Raw genomic sequence first — 14,382 nt, forward strand, 5'->3', positions numbered from 1 at the left:
TTGCTGGAATATTTGCATCTGAACTGGCTGGTTGTGCTTTCAATGGCCGAAGAGCTTGATGTGGAATTCATGTGCTTGCTCATGGTTCAATAAGTCTTTCCTCCCTCTGTTTATCAGTTTATATGTATCTGTATCATCTGTATATCATAATCTAAGTTGCAGGAAGAAGGAATATTTCAGAGCTGCCCTCTGTGCTCAATTCTTGTAACTTTTCTATGTTTTCCTCTGAATTAGTGATAAATATGTATACTTAATTGATCATGTTTAAGCTATTTCCTTCATTATATGAATGTTGTTTAGGAATCCTTCATTGCTCCTATATAGTCTTCATCCACTTTCCCTCTTTGGCTGGATGAGAGATCCTTAGTTGTCTCCCATCCCCTAACCTCCATTTCATCCTTGTTTCTAGCATTTAATCATTGTGCCATGCGTAGCTATCCTGCTCCATATTCCCCTCTTCTGCCAAGGAAAACACACCCTTCAGTTCACATTCATTGACTCCATGCCCAATGGTTTGAACTTCTTACACTTTGCATACCAACTCTGCTTGAATAAATTAACCATCCCACCAAACTCAAAAAAACCCACGTGCATCATATCTAGCCTAAAATCATCCCTTAAACAAAGCTAAATCCTAAAGAGAGAGCCCTCTCTGACTGCAGGTAGGCTAGGACCTGCAGTCCAAGGATTGGTTTGTGGTTACCTCAGACGTATCCCTTTGGGAGTCAAAAGGGACCATCTGAGTGATAACATAATGGCGACTCCACTGGGGACCTGAAATCATTTTTTTATTACTGTATACCCCCAATTTTGATCAGTTTGCCTTGTTTTCTAGAAAAAGTGTTCCTTTTCTTCAGAGCTTCTCATGTTTAGCTCTGATCTGTGACGGTGGACAGAGATCAAGCACTTCAAGGTTAATTCATCCACCTGGCGACTCCACATCATCCTCATAATAAAGACTCCACTGGAGAAATGAACCCAAAAGAGATATATGAGCAGATCAGGCTTTTGACTTGGATTACTATCCAAGAGGTCATGTTTTTTCTCCATAAATTTTTGCTGTGTATATTGTATTTTAAAGATGATTCTATATCATATTTTTATAATTTTCCTTTGGAAACTGTTGTTGAAAAGCCTCCTTGCACATTAGAGTAGCAGTCTTCAAATGCTGTTGAAGATCATCATAGAGCCAAGGAGGAACCAAAAATAGAGCCCAGTCTTACAGCTCCTGTATATACTCCTGTGTCTCGTAAAGTTCCTGATAGATATAAGCCTCTCATTTTTCCTCCTGTGCTGAATCCTTTGCCTGCAAATCATCCCGAGTATCTCCCTAGATTTGATGGAGAGAATGGTATTACTGCCCAGAAACATATCCCGGCTTTTGAAGATTATCTTAATATATTTGAAATGGAAGAGGAAGATGTTAGTCTTAGACTGTTTGCCCTTTCTTTGCAAGGCGAAGTTAGGACTTGGTTTAAAGCATTGTCTGAGGCCAACATCTCTAATCTTCAGCAGTGTTCCAAGCTCTTCCTTGATAGATGGATGATTAAAATCAATTTCCTCTCACTCATCGAAGAATATAATCAGTTAGAAAGGCGTCCAAATGAATCTGTTCAGCAATTTTCTGATCGATTCAATCAATTTTATCTTTCTATGCCTTTGAATATAAGACCTCCCCCTGATTTAGCTCTATTGCAATATCCAAGAGCTTTTGATCCAGAAATGGAATTTCGTTTGAGAGAAAGATGCCCGTCCACTTTAAAATAGATGCAAGACGTAGCCGTGGACGTGGAGGCAAATCTGAAGAGGAGGGAAGAACAGTGCAAGGCAGAGCAAGAGGAAAGACTTCATAGTGTGTTACAAAAGACAGAAGAAATGATGCAGTTGATCACAAAGAAAGTTGAATGCTTAGAGCACAAGAACACATCTGTTGTGCATGAGGAAAGTAGTGACATTCACGAACAAACCTACCACAAATCAGATGACATATTCATAGAGCCATATGTGAAGGAGCAGTCTCCTGATATACTGTGTGAATATAATAGCTTCTCTTCTTTCAACTGTCTGCCCAAATATGATCTGTATGATGATGATTATGAGCCTAACGACCAAATCAGCTTTGCAGAGGAATCAGATCCTATTTTGGCAGGAAGCGAAGTTCAGGCTCAGCAGCTTGAATGTAATGATCAGCTTGCCCAGTTCAGCTATGAAGTAAAGGAGGAAAGCGCAGAGAATTTTGATATCAGTGAAGGAACTTTACCTTTCTGTTTTGAATCTTTTCAATTTATTAAGGTGAACTATCATGCAATTAATAAGCAGTTGTCAGCAAGTCTTGTTATTTACTTCCTAGAGGATGATCAAAATATTGTTCCAGATGCATTGCGTCTAGTTTCGCAGCCCCAAAGAGCCATCGAATATCAGATTGAGGAAGACTTAGAAGCAGCAGCATATGATCAAATGATCCAAGTGGATCCCCTGCCTCTTTGTTTTCGGCCATCTGAGTTATTCGAACAAGAAGAAGAGGAGCAGCCTGCGTAGACCAGTCAAGTCCTATTCGATCCAGATTGTAATAAATTGCAAGCACCTCTGCAAGTTTTGAATGACCTATCTGCTGCCAGGCGGAATGATGAAAGATATCAGCGCTCTTCTCCATTAGCAGGCTGCAAGGCTCAGTATCGAGTTGTTGATGATCTCCCGACTCCAAGGCATGGTAGCGATCCTGAACCTTTGTAAAGTTCTTTATTTCAGCCTAGCAATTGTATATATATGTTGCAGGACAGTTTTTTACAGTGTTTAAACACAGCAAAGGAGGTCAGTAGCTTCCTGATCTTCTCAAATATTAACAAAGCCATATCAGATTGAAAGATCTCAATTTTTCTCACCGGCAAGCACAAGCAGCAAAGCTCACTGATGTCTATTTTGCTTAAATGGCTGCATTGATTATTTCACTTCACCTAACAGCAAAGTAAGTGCTGGTTAGGGTAGGTAGGTAGGTAGGATCAATAAGGCAGCCAGCCAAGGGAATTTTGCAGAGCACAGCAACAATTGAATACAAGGCAGTCTGACCTGCTGTTCTTGGCTTGTCACAAGGAAAATCCATCCCCAAGTGGAGCCACTGTTAGCCTCCTGCTGCAGCAGGTTAATCATCTTTCATGATCGACATTTTTACATGCCAAATATGTCATACAATGCATGCTACAATGCTCCATATTTGCTACAGATGGCCAAAGAACTATCCTTGAAAGTGTGCTAATCTAAGTGCCACTGCTGTGTTCCAATTTTGATAAGCAATTCATTTTTGGTTTGAGGCATTTTTCAGTTGGAGGATTTCAAGTGAGGCATGTCTAACTCCCCTTCTTCCTCTTTCCCCAAATTACTCACTAACTTCCCCCAAAGAGGTCAAGATCTGCTTGACACCTCTTAGTTTCATCATTCTCCATATCATTTGCCTTGGTGAAGATCTGCTTCACTCAAGGAAGGTCCATACTGCTTCTATGAGTCCTTTTCCCTCTTAATAGCCTAAGATTCACATACTTAGTGCTTTCTTATCACTTTTCATGTTAACTACTAACTTTACTATGTAGCTCCCTATCTATTTACCTTTCCCATACTAAACTATGTATATAACTCCCCTATATACTTATCCCCTCCCTCTGGTTGAAAGATAACCATATACATCCTCGGGAATTGCTAAGTTTATCAGAAACTCAGTAAGAACCCACACTGCCCTCCTCTAACCATCTCACAAATGCATAAGGACTCATTCCTTTGCATAGTTTCCCTTCATATGTATAAAAATCATCCCTCTAGCCTTGGTTTGCCTTTTTAAGGCATAAATCCCTTGTTTGGCCTTAAAACCCTTCTCAAACCGCATGCAATTCCTCTTAAGTGCCTTAGGACTCCTTCCAAGGCATGAAAATCACTCATATGCTTGAAAATTCCTCCTTTTGGGCTATCGGACCCCCTCCGATGCCTTATAATCCATTCAAAACACTAAAAAAAATGCCCCTCTGATTTCACAAAGCCTCCCTTTAGTGTTATAGCCTTGCTCCGAATGAAAAGCTCCCTTTTTGGACCCCCTCCGATGCGATATCGCAGTCGAGAGGGGGAGTTATGCATTAAAACAAACATATATGTGTGTTGCCGATGGGTTCTTCGCCGATGGTGGACCGTCGATCACCGATTGCAATATCGCATTGGCAGTCGGCAGTCACATCACATTATTTCATTGCATATATTATATATATAACATGCCCCGCCTTATCGCCGATTGTGATATTTGCATATATCGCATTGCAATAACATTATCGCTTATATTACCATATCGCATCGCTCCATTGTTAAGGCCCGCCCCAGGTTTCCCCGATTGCAAAGCTGTCGAGTTAATCTCAGCCATCCATTTTTGGGCCCCAGATCAACAGCCCATATTATATCGGCGATCACCCCATATATGGCTCCACCAGCAGAGCCGAAATATTATTAAGGCACGACATATAAAGGTTTCGGGTTCGAAAGGAGCCCTTTGTACAACGAAATGGGAGTGCTCTGATATTCCAGAGCTGAAATACAATAAAGCAGAGCTTAATGAATATCGGGTCCGCAAAGATTGGTACTGTGCACCCCATATCCAGATCTGATAAATTATAAAGGGCAGTTGAAAAGGATTTCAGGTCCGCTTTTCATTTTTATTAAAATCCGCCGATTTGGGTTCGCCGATGGGCCGGACCCGAAATAAAATAAAGAGGGCCTGTAAAAGCATTTCAAGTCCGATGGTTTCGAGGGTCATATGTTTGTCCCGTCGATAAGAGTTTCGCCGATGGGCCAGACCCGATATCAATAAAAAGTGGGCTTATAGAGGATTTCGGGTCCGCCCTTTGTTTCGCTCATCGCAAGTTTTATGTGCCACCCCCCAGTCCGCCCCGATGTGATATTGCGATGAGATCTGGGCCGTTGGATCGGCCCGTGCCGAATCCGACGGCCAGGATTTAGTATTTTTCACAGTGTCCGCCTAGCCCCAAATTTTGATGAAATTCATGTTTTAAAGCCATTCCGCCTGTTCATAATAAAAGGGCCATTTTTAATGTTTTATGTGCGGCGCCCATGCCCACCCAGGTATAAAGGAAATGATGGTTTCCTTAGCCATTCTAAGTCGCTCTGGCCCAAAAAATACTTCTAAAGGCATGATTCCTCCTTAGATGCCTCGAGAGCGCTGCTTCTCCATCAATTATGGAATTTTATCAGTTTAAAGGCATTTTTTGATCGGCCAAGCGCCAAAACTCCTCCAAAGCCTCCAGAAGCCTGCAGACAGCACAACAACAGTCAAATCTTGCCATAAGTGACCATAAAAGGGCGATTTTGATGCGGCAAAGAGTATCAGAGAGAGAAAGTGGCCTGATTCAGTGTCAAAGTGTATCAGAGGAAACGACAAAGAGTATCAGTTCAAAAGATCAGCAGCCCAAAAGCAGCAGAACATTAAAGAGGCCCCCATCAAAGTCAATAAGGCAGCTCAGAGCCATCAAAGCCCACCAGATCACAGTTATGAGCATTAAAGCCACTCTACAGCAACAGAACTGCCTAGAGGGGCAATTCAAGTGTTTAAAGCCCAGTTATTGCCAGAACAGTGTATAAAGAGACCTGAGAGCATCTTTGCAAGTTCCCAAGGCGCAGTTATGATAAATTGGCCAGCGCAGAGCTCAAAGGACACAATATTTACTCATGTTGAATGTTGCTGCCTCCAGCGCAGCTTAGATAGATATTTTGTGCATTTATTTCATTACATATTAGGTTAGAAGCAGTTATTTCATCAGATCTGTCTGAGATCTGTATATTGTAGATATTTTGCCTATATAAACCACCCTCTGCACTGTTTTAAGGGTTGGTTGGTTGTATTTCTCATTCCAAACTTGCACTATAAGCTTAAGAACTTCTGTAATCAAAGATTGCTGGAATATTTGCATCTGAACTGGTTGGTTGTGCTTTCAATGGCCGAAGAGCTTGATGTGGAATTCATGTGCTTGCTCATGGTTCAATAAGTCTTTCCTCCCTCTGTTTATCAGTTTATATGTATCTGTATCATCTGTATATCATAATCTAAGTTGCAGGAAGAAGCAATAGTTCAGAGCTGCCCTCTGTGCTCAATTCTTGTAACTTTTCTATGTTTTCCTCTGAATTAGTGACAAATATGTATACTTAATTGATCATGTTTAAGCTATTTCCTTCATTATATGAATGTTGTTTAGGAATCCTTCATTGCTCCTATCTAGTCTTCATCCACTTTCCCTCTTTGGCTGGATGAGAGATCCTTAGTTGTCTCTCATCCCCTAACCTCCATTTCATCCTTGTTTCCAGCATTTAATCATTGTGCCATGCGTAGCTATCCTGCTCCATATTCCCCTCTTCTGCCAAGGAAAACACACCCTTCAGTTCACATTCATTGACTCCATGCCCAATGGTTTGAACTTCTTACACTTTGCATGCCAACTCTGCTTGAATAGATCAACCATCCCACCAAACTCAAACAAAACCCACGTGCATCATATCTAGCCTAAAATCATCCCTTAAACAAAGCTAAATCCTAAAGAGAGAGCCCTCTCTGACTGCAGGTAGGCTAGGACCTGCAGTCCAAAGATTGGTTTGTGGTTACCTCGGCCGTATCCTTGGGAGTCAAAAGGAACAACCTCAGTGATAACAGGATGATTCAAATGACAAAACCTCCTTTCTATATATAGGAGTCTAAGGAGACACAATATAACCCAGCCGACCTAATAATAATAATATAAAGCCACAAAAATAACAATAGTGGGATTCTATGGGGCATAATAATAATAATATGGGGATAATAGGGGCACAACAATATTAATAAGGGGTACAACTACAATAGTAATGGGGTAATAACTAGTATTATAGGGACCCAACACACTCTCTCTATACCGTATCACACCCTCTCTCTCCCCTCCCCACTCACCCTCTACATCTCTCTATATATCCCTTGAACTCTATATTTCCTTCTTCCTCCCTCTCCTTTTCTCTCTCCATACTCATCTACCTCTTGGTTGCTCTCACTCTCCTACTCCCTCTCTCTCTCTCTCTCTCTCTCTCTCTCTCTCTCTCTCTCTCTCTCTTTCTCTCTCTCTCTTCCTCTCTCTCATCTCTCTCTCTCTCTATATCCCTCTCTCACATCTCTTTCTCTTGTTTTACCTATCTCTCTCTCACTCTCCCTCCCTCTCCCATCTGCCCACTTTCTCCCATCTCTCTCTCTGTCTCCCTCTCCTATCCCCCCCCCCTTGTCTCCCTCCCTCTCTCATCCGCCCATCTCTCTCTCTCCTGCCTCTCTTCCCTCTCTCTCCCTCCCTCTTTACCTCTCTCTCCCTCCCTCCCTCTCTTTCCCTATCTCTGATCAGGTGATCACGTCCTAAGTGGAAAAAAATGCTCAAATTTTGAATTGCTCAGTATTTGTTGAAACCAAAAAAATAGGATAGGCCTCGCCGATATGATCCTATAGCCATGAATGGCACTCAAATCCAACATTGTATGTGAATGTTATTCAAGTTTGAAAATTCACAATTTCATGCAAAAGTCCAATTTGACTTGGGTTGAATTTGAATAAAAAAATATTAAAAAATAATATTCTAGGAACATTCCTTAGAATATTTTAGGAATATTCCTTGAAATATTCTCTACTGGCCAATTAATGGACGCCACCTAGCCTGCCCGGAGGCCGCCACATGGCCCCAAGACTACATGTTTATTGGGAAAATTTTTTGTGTGTCTGCAGGATTCGATCATGGGTCTTCACGCTACCAGCCCACATACCTGACCAGCCCGCCCACAGAACAGTTCTTAACCACAAAGGGTTAGAACTTATATTTATGTGTTGGAAAATGTATGGGTGGTGGCAAAGGGGCCCAACGCCTAAGGGCCTGCCTTCGAATGATATGACCAAAACACGGTGACCACAGACCTAGCCTCGATGGTTAATCCAACTCGCAGTTAAAGAGGACAGGTTCACATGTCTCGGTATAGGAAGCTATAACAGTTTAATGCCATAGTTTCATAACTGTTGGCTCCACGGTTCTGCCGACGGTGGGGTAGTCGGTCCATGTGACCACTACACCCTTTAACATTCAATGCCACCCAAAATGCGAGGTCAAGTCTGGCAGGGACTGCCAGTTTAGGTGCATTTGCCTAATTTATCAGGGCTAGCTGCAATTAATCCACTTTTAGTGGAGTTTCTTTAGGTCAGACTGGAGAAAACTTATTGAGGTCCTAACTTTCACTAGGTAGATCCTTTTGGAGCGATTTGTTTTTTGGTTTTGGGTATTATGAGCATTCTAGAGCCAATGGTACATGTTTCAAAGCCAACAGAGATCATCTTCAGGTACTTTTTCAACATAGAAGCTTGGAGAGCCAACAGGGCCTAGGGAGTGTGGGAGCTGTATTGGTCTATGGTTAACCATTGGAGGTCAAACAAAAGCCATTCTTGACTTTTTTTTTGTGTTGTTAACTCATTTCCACAACTTATTTTTCCTGTTTAGGCTTTCTTATCACTATATAACCAATTTGATCATCTAGTAAGAGCAAGGACATGCCCATTTGGGGTGAACTGCCTTATCAGCTGCTGTGTTATATTATGTGATTTTATCTTGCTATGTTTTTCAGATTTGATATGGTAAATAGTAAAATGAAATAATACTCCTTCACACATAAGACTCAGAAATTGACCAAAAGCACTTTGTTTCAATTGCAAGACATCAATAACAGTTTGCACATATAATTTAATGGAAATGTATACCTTGAACAACAAATACAGGTAGTTTAATTTTTCATATCAATTGGTATCGGAGCTCAAGTTTTGAGTATTAGTTTTGTGCAATGATATTTTTGATTGTTTTGCAAGTTTTAATGCCTACCAGGCTTAAGCTTCAGAGAGGGAAAGGAAAATTGGTTGGAGCACAAGATAATCCTCAAGCAAGGAGGGCCAGGGTGCCATTATCTCCACCTTCTAATTCACCCTCAATAGACTTAGAAGAAGCTTCAACTATGTTTGAAAGGGAAGGATAAGTTCCTGAAGACATGGATCCAAGAGAAGAAGAATGGGTATTCAGAAAATATTTTTTGGACATGACTGAGATGGTAACAATATTATACCAAGAAAGGAATGATAGGTTGGTTGGAGAAGGGTCTAATCATCAGAAAGAAGGAGAGGGCTCATCAGGAGGAAAGAAAGGTGATGATAATTCAAAGAAAGGACATGGAGGAAATGGCAATCCACCATCTCCATCGTCATCCTCTTCCTCTACATCGTAATCCTCTACCTCGGTAAATCAACCTCATAAGCTTAAATATTCTGGAAAAAGTCCATTTTTAAAGCTAGATGTTAAATTTGAATTACCCATGTTTAGAAATGAAGTTAATGCAGAGAAACTTGACAACTAGATAAGACAGTTGGATGTTTATTTAAGGATATAGAACTTACAGGATGATGACACCAAGATTCAGTTAGGCTCTTTAAGAATGGATGGAGCAGCATTAGTATGGTGGGAAGCCAAGACCAAGGATGAAATTAAGAAACATGGTAAGATTACTTTAACATGGGCTGAATTTATATCCACAATTAAGAATCAATTTTATCCTCTTTGCTCATTTACAAAAGGCTATGATGAACTGGCAACACTTTAGACAACTGAAGGGACAAAATGTTCAAGACTACACCCAAGAGTTTAGGAGAAGAGCACTCTTATTAGGGGTAGACTTACAAAGTCAAGAAACTTTCCTAAAATATATAGGTGGTTTGCACAGCTACCTTAAACATACCATTCTTGTGTTCAATCCTACTAGTCTAGACGAAGTTTGTGTACAAGCTACACATTTAGAGGCTAGAGGCAAAAACACTTTTGATGGAAATGAGGATAGTGATTTTGAAAGAAAAGGAAGAAAAATTATTGCTATCTCTAGAAAGGAAAAAGGGAAATTCTTTTGCAAGAATTGTTCAAAAACATGCCATGATAAAGACCGTTGTTGGAAGTTTCATATAGAGCTGAAACCAGAGAAATATAAAACCAAAGACAAAACCAAATAAAATGGAAAAACTATAGTAGGTGATGAGACAAAAGGGGAAAGAGGTTGTACAAGAAACAAATGCTAGTTCTAGCACGTTAAACTGTCACAAAGAAAATCAAAATAAAAAGAGGAGGATAGAGCTATTTCATGTGAGGAAAATATCAAACCACACAAAGATAGACACACTTTTTGATAGTGGGTATCGAGCTAATCTCATCTTAGAAGACTTGGTCAAACAGCTGAAACTTGAGACAATTCCACATCCAAAGCCTTATCCACTTGGGTGGATATGCAAGGATGCAAACTTACAAGTCTCAAAGAAGTTCATCCTGCGCTTCACCATAACAGCTCATTATGTTGATTGGGTTGAACTGGATGTAGTACCACTTGACATTACAGGTGTTTTGTTGGCTAGTCCATATTTATTTGACAAAAAGGCAATCTTCGATCGCCATGAGAATAAGTATCACTTGTTCAAGGATGGAAAAGAGTACATTGTGAGAGCACATAAGAAGAAGCTAGAATCTTGTTTAGTCCATGTTGGGCAATTGAAAAGGCTAGTTATTGCAAGTCAAAATTTGACTTTGTTGATGGTTAAACAACAATATTTTGTACAATTTCCTTTTCATATTATTGCTGATAGAAATGATTATATGTTTCAATCTGATAACAGTTTGTCTTTCAAAGAAGATGATAAAAGGTTGCACAAGATACCTTTGGTGTCGATCGGTGCAGAGAACGAAGTGTCGGTGCAAAGCAGTGTAAGATTCCATGAGAAGGAAAGGCATGCAAGCAAAGAGGGCACACAGTTCAGCATGGGTCAATGTTGGTTTCAAAATGGAAGATTGGTACGGCGAGAAAACTTGGTCGGGATTCGGTACAAGTACAGGGCTCGTTCAACAAAAATTTGCCATGTGAACAGTTGGCAAGGTGAACTTTATTTTAAGTCTTCTTTGAAGTTTGACCATTGTAGAAACATTATGCTTTCTGCAAAATATAGTTGCTGCTTTGCAAATTTCAAGAATTTGCATGATAATTACTTTTTCATGATTTTCTGAATCTTGTCTTATAATTATTTTTTCATGGTTTTATTTGATTTCTCTGGAAATTCAAAATATTTGTGCTATCGTTTAAGTTCACCTCGTGTGAAATTGGACTTGTTAAACGAATAGTTTGAAGTTTTTTTTTTTCACGTCCTCTTTTTCTATCATCTGTATTTGCGGCATTTTTTTGTATGTCAATGTTTGTGTGGCTATGACTCTGTATTGGTTACTCTGTTTTCGTCTATATCTGTATTGGTTACTCTGTTTTCGTCTATATTGTCTCTCTATTGTGTGTCTGCATCCTGTAGCTTTTGATGGAGAAGAGCAGAGTCATTTCATTAAGGAATCTCATACAACAAATAGATCGATATCTTTCTATGAGTGAAATGGTTTTTCTCTTTTTCCTTTAAACCTCATACAAAAAACCTCTATCTGCTCTCTATGAGTGAAATGGTTTTTCTCTTTTTCCTTTAAAGATGAAGACCGATTTTCTATAATCTAAGGAGAAGATTTAATTCACATATTTCTATATATCAAAATAGCAATGGACGGGCTATCTTTATCCATTTACATATTTCTGTGCTTTTTGTTACCCCTATATCTTCAACACGTGGGTTGAATCATTCCTCAAGTGTATTTATTTAGTTTTTGAGTGTGAATACATATTATAAAATTAATTAGCTTAAAATGGTTTTATTAAATTATTGAAAATAGTCTTATCAAATCATTAAAGTCATCAATGTTTGTACAATTATTTTCTTAACTTACAATTACTATTTTCATGATTTTCTTTTTTTGGATCTAAAATGTTTAAGCTCATATTCATTCTCAAGTGCAGTGAACTGTGAAATTGGAATTGTTCAAACACTTAAAACATATATCATCAGTTCAGTTTAGTTTTAGAATTTGTCTCATCATATTCTTTACCTCTAAACAGTTATTTTGAGCCCTTTATCATCAACCATGGGAGTTATTGCTTTTCTTCACTTTGCCTAATTGATCATGATATAGGAAAGCTGAAAGCTATATGCAATTTCTTCTAGCCAATGTCTATATGCCATTATCTCCTATCCAATAGCCCTCTGCCTTTGATGCACCATTAATTTTATATATAAGTTTTATAACTAATATATTCTAATCATTTTTATATCATTATACATTTTAAATATGAATTTTTGAACTCTTATATCATAATATTTTAAATTTTTATATACCTTATTTTCTTAGATTTTATACATTTCATTTTTTATTTTTATTTTTAAACATTTTATTTTCTTATTTTAAATATTTACTTTATTCAATAAATACTTATATTAAATTATTTTATATATAGAAAATCAAATTAATATCATATAATTAAAGTTATAGTTCTATATTCTATCGTATTTAATTTATATCATTTATATTCACATTTATATTGTTATTGTTATTAGTGAATGCGTTTTTTTGGTTAATTACTATATTTGAATTGTTTAGTTATAATTGTGTTTGTATTATTATTTATTGATTTAAAATTATATAACAATGAAAGGAATATTTTTATAAATTGATTTTTTTTTATTTGTAAGTGATTGTTTATAATGTGAAAGGATACCTTTGTATCATTTTATTATATGTAATTATTTACCTTTTGGAAATTGGATGATATAAAATAATTTATTCATCAGTAGAATTATTTTATTTTTAGAAGATATGTGATATGGATGTGTTTATTTATTTAAATCTGAAAAGAGGCTTAAAAAATTTATTTCAAATGTACCCGTAAATTGTATTTTTTTATAATATGATATATTTGTTAGATGACATGACATTGATATTTATGTATAGACATTGTTTTTTATGTATATACATTGTATATTTTTATGTATGTATTTGTCTTATTGTTTGTTAGGTGGTATAATGATTGTGTTTCTTAGATAATATGATGACTATTGATTTCTAATTGATAAGATCTTTTTGTTTGCTACAAGATGTGTATTTGTTAAATGATATGATTATGATAATGATAATTATGTTTCTCTTTGTTAAATGGCATGCTTTAGGTTGTTAGATGATATGATGATGTTAATGACAACAAGAGAGATAATGAGAGTGAGGGGTGGGAGAGAGAGAGAGAGAGGGTGGGGAGGTAGGGGAGGAGAGAGAAATGGAGAGGGGCTAGAGGGAGGGAGACGGGCAGGGAGAGTGGGAGAGGGGAGAGGGATCAGGAGAGAGGCAGGGAGGGGGAGTAGGAGAGAGAGAGAGGGGGAGGGAAAGTGGAGGGAGAGAGAGAGCAGGAGAGGGGGAAGGGGAGGGAGAGAGTGGGGGTAGAGGGGGAAAGTGAGAGAGGGTGGGGGAGAGAGGGGGAGGCAAAGGGAGAAGGAGAGAGAGCGGGCAGGAGAGAGGGTGGGGGAGAGAGGGGAAGACAAAAGGATAGGGAGAGAGAGGGGGGGAGGAGAGAGAGAGCGCGAGGGAGAGGGAGAGGGGGAGCGAGAGCGGAGGAGAGCAAGAGATAAGGGGGGGAGAAGGGGAGAGGGAGGGAGAGGGAGGTTGTGGGGGAAGAGAGGAGGGAGGTAGGAGAGAAGGAGAGAGGGGGGCAGAGGGGGAGAAAGCTAGTGAGAGAGAGGAAGAAGGATAGATAGAGAGAAAGTGGGTAGGGTAGGGGGAGAGGGAGGGGAAGAGAGTGGGAGAGGACGATGAGGAGAGGGAGAGGGAGAGGGAGAGGGAGAGGGAGAGAGGACGGGGAAGGGTAGAGGGAGAGGGAGATGGGGAGAGGGAGGGGAAGAGAGCGGGAGAGAGCAAGGAGGAGAGGGAGAGGGAGGGGGAGAGAGGAAAAGGATATGAGAGAGTGGGAGAGAGGAGTGAGGAGTGAGGGAGGAGATGGAGAAGAAGAGAGATGGAGAGAGGGGGAGAGAAGAGTGAGGGAGGAGAGGGAGAAGAAAAGAGATGGAGAGAGGGGGGAGAGAGAGGGAGAGGGGAAGATGGAGCGAGGGAGAGAGAAGAGAAGGGGAGGGAAAGCCAGGGAGAGAGATGGGGGAGAGAGGGGAGAGAGAGGGGAGAGAGAGGGGAGAGAGAGGGAGAGGGTAAGAGAGAGAAAGGGAGGGAGAGGGGGGTGGGGTGGGAGAGAGGGGGGTGGGGTGGCGGAGGATGGAAGAGAGGTTGGGGGAGAGAGGGGGAGAGGGATAGGGAGATGGGGAGAGAGAGAGAGGTGGGGGGAGAGAGTGGCAGAGGGGGAGAGGGAGGAGGAAGGGAGAGAGAGAGGAGGGGGAGGGGGAGAGAGGGAGAGGGAGAGAGAGAGAGA

Source organism: Pinus tabuliformis, chromosome 5_1 (assembly GCF_031772625.1).
Source record: "Pinus tabuliformis cultivar Carrire ecotype Pingquan chromosome 5_1, CPIR1, whole genome shotgun sequence".
Taxonomy (NCBI): Eukaryota; Viridiplantae; Streptophyta; class Pinopsida; order Pinales; family Pinaceae; genus Pinus; species Pinus tabuliformis.